The sequence below is a fragment of the Chionomys nivalis genome, chromosome 5 (assembly GCF_950005125.1).
Source record: "Chionomys nivalis chromosome 5, mChiNiv1.1, whole genome shotgun sequence".
NCBI lineage: Eukaryota > Metazoa > Chordata > Mammalia > Rodentia > Cricetidae > Chionomys > Chionomys nivalis.
The window spans coordinates 109,970,712-109,976,240 of NC_080090.1; positions in this window are offsets into that span (position 1 = coordinate 109,970,712).

A 5,529-nucleotide genomic window follows, 5' to 3' on the forward strand; every position below is an offset into this window, starting at 1 on the left:
TGGGGCACTGAGCTGAACAGAGAATTCTCAACAGAAGAAGTTCAAATGGCCAAAAGACACTTAAGGTCATGCTCAACCTCCTTAGCGATCAGGGAAATGCAAATTAAAACACTTTTGAGATACCATCTTACACCTGTCAGAATGGCTAAAATCAAAAACACCAATGATAGGCTTTGCTGGAGAGGTTGTGGAGAAAGGGGTACACTCATCCATTGCTGGTGGGAATGCAAACTTGTGCAACCACTTTGGAAAACAGTGTGGCGGTTTCTCAGGAATTTCGGGATCCACCTACCCCTGGACCCAGCAATACCACTCTTGGGAATATACCCAAGAAATGCCCTATCATACAACAAAAGTATATGCTCAACTATGTTCATAGCAGCATTGTTTGTAATAGCCAGAACCTGCAAACAACCTAGATGCCCTTCAATGGAAGAATGGATGAAGAAAGTATGGAATATATACATATTAGAGTACTACTCAGCAGTAAAAAAAATGACTTCCTGAATTTTGCAGACAAATGGATGGAAATAGAAAACACTATCCTGAGTAAGGTGAGCCAGACCCAAAAAGAGGAACATGGGATGTACTCACTCATATTTGGTTTCTAGCCATAAATAAAGGACATTGAGCCTATTATACGTGATCCTAGAGAAGCTAAATAAGAAGGTGAACCCAAAGAAAAACATATAGGCATCCTCCTGAATATTAGTCTTCATCAGGCGATGAAAGGAGACAGAGACAGAGACCCACATTGGAGCACTGGACTGAAATCTCAAGGTCCAAATCAAGAACAGAAGGAGAGAAAGCACGAGCAAGGAACTCAGGACCGCGAGGGGTGCATCCACACACTGAGACAATGGGGATGTTCTATCGGGAACTCACCAAGGCCAGCTGGCCTGGGTCTGAAAAAGCATGGGATAAAACCGGACTCGCTGAACATAACGGACAATGAGGACTACTGAGAACTCAAGAACAATGGCAATGGGTTTTTGATCCTACTGCACGTACTGGCTTTGTGGGAGCCTAGGCAGTTTGGATGCTCACCTTACTAGACCTGGATGGAGGTGGGTGGTCCTTGGACTTCCCACAGGGCAGGGAACCCAGATTACTTTTAGGGATGACGAGGGAGGGGGACTTGATGGGGGAGGGGGAGGGGGAGGGAAATGGGAGGCGGTGGCGGGGAGAAGGCAGAAATCTTTAATAAATAAATAAATAAATAAATTAATTAATTAAAAAAAAAGAAACCCTGTCTCGAAAAAAAGTAATTTTAGGTAGGATTCAGTAATCACTTTTTGATAGAAGTGGAAAATAATCAGTGATGTATGCCGAAAGACACAGTATGCAATGAAACCATTCCTAGTTATTTGGAGATTTTCCATTGGTAATTATGCAGGTTCAGTACTGTACCAGGCATACCCTAGTAATACATTCCCAGAATTTGTTATAAATTCCTTCCACTGCCTTAGCTCACATCTGACTCATTAATTTCCAATTGAAGTAGTGCTGAGAACGTTATAGAAGTACAAAAAGGCAATACTAGCTCAGCACGGGGGTAAAAATGAATGGATGAATGAATGAATCAGTGGAAGGCATTGAGGACCAAAGATGATGTATAATGTATTGTATTATTCCATGGTGTTAGAAGACTTAAGATGATGTATAATGTACTGTGTTATTCCATGGTGTTGGAAGACTTAAGATGATATATAATGTATTGTATTATTCCAAAGATGATGTATAATGTATTGTATTATTCCATGGTGTTGGAAGACTTAAGCTTCATTACTTTTTCTTTTCAACACTTAGGGTATTTTTCCTCTTCTTCCTGTTTAAAAATCTTTCCACCTGTGCTCTGTGGTCAGAGGAAGGATTGGGAAGAGTCTAGGGAAGAGAGACATAAAGTTACAAACTACTTTTCATAAAAGTAATATTTCAAGGTTCTGACGCTATTTTTGGATGGGATACAGAGAAGCCATGCACCAAACCATCCTGTTCCAAGTCAAATGGATCATGCAAAAAGAGCAGTCCTGAGAGCTGAGTTTTACTAACAAGTCCCCCTCCCTAAGTGCGCCAGGTACGTAGATACCTGTGGAGAGCGTATGTTGACACGGTCTGCTGATCCTGCTGATGGCAAGGCTGTTGGTCATGAGACACCGGCCTGGCATTTACCAGCAAGTAAAATCATGAACTCTAATTAGCTGAGACTTTTTATGGGGTGCCTTTGGAATTCCAAAGCACACATGTATTGCTAAAATAAAATCTGTTAGAATGATTTTGAAGCCCTTTCATAAATGGATTTGTCTCTGAGTGATCACAGGGATCATGGTCTTTCAGGATTTGACAATTTCCTTCTCTGACCAAGATTTTCTTTTCTAAAATTCAAGAGATTCCGGCTTTGACTTTGTACTTGGAGTTCAGTGTTGTTTGGACAATGTAGAGTTTTAATTTTGTCTTAACACTGGCTATTTTATTCCTCTATTTTTCTGTCTTGTTACTTCAAACTAGAGGCCTCCTTACCCTTTGTGATCACACACAAGTCCCTCCTCTTATTGGGTGCCTCTGTCATACACTACTTTCCAGTTCCACTCTCTTTGCTGGTGTTCTTTTTGCTTCTCCTTGAGAGGAAAGCATCTGTTCTTAATTCATTGGAAATTCACTGTTTACCTTCCACATCTATTGAAAAGTATACTCGGCTTTAGTAAGTACTCTAAGTCTTATTCAAGAATAAGAAAATGCCTTTTTCTGACAAGCACCTACTCAGGCCCAGGGTATCCAGTGCCTTCTGGCCCCCGTGAACACTGCATTCACGCCCACAACCCACATGCCCCCATACACACATACAATGTACATGGATTAATTAAAATAAATGAGAATCTTTGGAAAAAAAAAGAAAATGCCTTTTTGCTGAAATGTGGCAGAGCTCAATTTTGATTATAAAATGTTTGTTGAATATGTAAGCACACTGATGTCTACAAAATGTTGAATGTGTAAGCACATTTAAGTCTTTGGTTATTAAATTTTAGTTTCAACAGCACAGGTTTAATAGAAGATACAAATGAGGGTTGCATATACATGCCCAGAGCACCGTGTCCTAACCACCATCCATCATAAGACAACATTTCCTAACATCTAAAGACTGACCTTGTAAATAGAGTTCAAAATTGTCTAATAAAGACAAGGAAAATAACAAGAGAGGAAAAGGGATAGGTTGAGGCTAGGAGACAGGGAGGGGAGAAAGAGGAGAAAGAGGAAGGGAGGGAGGATGAAAGGAAGAGAGAGATATCTGTAAAATTCAAAATAATTCACCCCCAAAACATTTAGAAAAGCAATAAAGAAAATTATAATTCTCAATAATATTGTAAGTATCCCTAACAAATTGGATTTTTAAAAAAACTAACAAACAATATATTCTAGGAGTTAGCACAAAGAAAAACTACATTTCAAATAAAATGTATATATTTAAAAATTCTGAAATGTATGTAGAATGCATAGATAGGCATGCAAAGTTACCATAAAATTTAATAACAGCATATTGTCTTCATTTTGACACCTTTGGTTTTAAAATTCATTTATTTTGTACTTAATAAAATATTACTATTTATCAACATTTTCATTTTTAATGCTTAGCCTTATATATCACTTGCTTTAGTAAAAAGATTTATTTTTATGTTTATTATGTATATGTGTGTGGTATGTCTGTGTGCAGTACCTGTGGAGGCCAAAAGGGGCTGCCAGATCCTCTGGATCTGAATTATAGATAGTAGTGAACCATCTGATGGTACTAGGAACCTAACTCATGCCCTTTAGAAGAGTGAGAAGCCATCTTAACTGAGCCACTGCCACACTGTTGTTCCTTTTAATATATCATGTACTTGGATCATTAAAAGAGTAATGAAAGAAATGATGGTGCGCATCTGTAATCCCAGCTGTGGGGAGGCCAAGGGTAGGAAGACTGAGGATTCTAGGACTGCCTTGAGTATATACTGAGGGATGACATCAAATCCAATGCAACCAAACTGGTAAATTCCAAAATGAAACAACATAAAAACAAAGAAAAAGGAGCAGAAGATGACCATATTGATGAAGTCAGAAGGCTAATATCCACTACCTATTCTGTGGGAAACATGGTGCAGTCCATAGATTCTGGGCCTGCAGCACAGCAGAAAAGCAGTCTATTGCTGAAGGCAGCTTGCCTTCCTCATGCAGCTTTCCTCTGGGAACAGGGAGGCTGCCCCAGGCAGGCTCTGAGCACAGTCCCATCCTAGCAGATGTATGCTGAAACTCTGTTAAGAAAATGTTGGCAAAAGATGAAAGATTAATTTTGACATGTGATGTTATGAATTAATCTTTTTTTATCTCAATGTTTAAAAACTGACAAGGAATGAGGGGAGAAAATATGCCAAAGATAATGAATAAAACATTAAATTGAACCCATAAAGTTCCCACCTTTGCTGCTTTGTCAGAGCAAAGGATCTGGAGCAAACCTTTCTAGTGCATTTCCAGGGTAGCTACACACCCACAGCAGAGACAGCTGCATCAGTACGTGAGGTGCATCCTGTCAGGATGCAGCAGTACAAGTTCCCCTAGGACCATGTCTCCTACTTGAGATTGTTTCTGAAACAGAGAACCACTAAGGCTTAGACTGTGATCTGTGTAAGCTAACATTTCCCACACTTAAGTGAAGAACTTTCCGAAAAAGAGACATCCCGCTGCACTGTGCGAGTTGTTCCACGCCAAGAATTGTACCAATCCAAGCTGCTCTCCGCAATTCACTCCAGAGAGGTTCTCAGATGGCAGGTATAATTATTACAGTAGTAATATGGTGATGATAAACAATGTAAAATGATATGAATAGCATATGTTTCTAATATGAATTTATGTTTTTCTTGGGCCTTGATTTTCTCATACTTGAATCTGATAGCAGTATCTCTAAGGCAGTTTAGGGCTTTTGAGCTACGTGAAAAGGAGACAGCAGTGCCCAGTGCCAAATTCATACAACTCTCCATAACCGAGCTGAAAAGCATTTCTTGAGCTAGTCGGCTCACTCTCTCCGAATCTCTCAGTCTCTCCATTCTTTCTCTCCCTCCCTTCTCCCCTCCCTTCTTTCCAGTCCAAACAAACAAACAAACAAACAAACAAACAAACAATGCCAACAAACACAGTTACAAGTTTGACTTCCAAACTGCCCAAGGTCATTATTTAAGTTGTAAAGTTCTCTTTCATTTTAACTCCAATTAAGTTGCTTACAACTCAAGGAGAGATGTATAGAAGAATTAATATTTCCCTTAGAATATTTGTGTCAGAGAATATACTGGGTTAGGTAGTTTTTGTGTGAAGTGTTTTGGCTGAAACAGGCTCTAGTAAATCTGTAAAAAGGAATCCATTGCAGAGTCTTGTGATATTATAACCTGAACTATTGCTCAGAGTTCACATTATGCACACTATACTATTGTATCAGCATTTGTTAGAATAGTCACAAACTCAGGTGGACTCACTCAGGTGTATAAACAAGAAAAAAGAACGGGG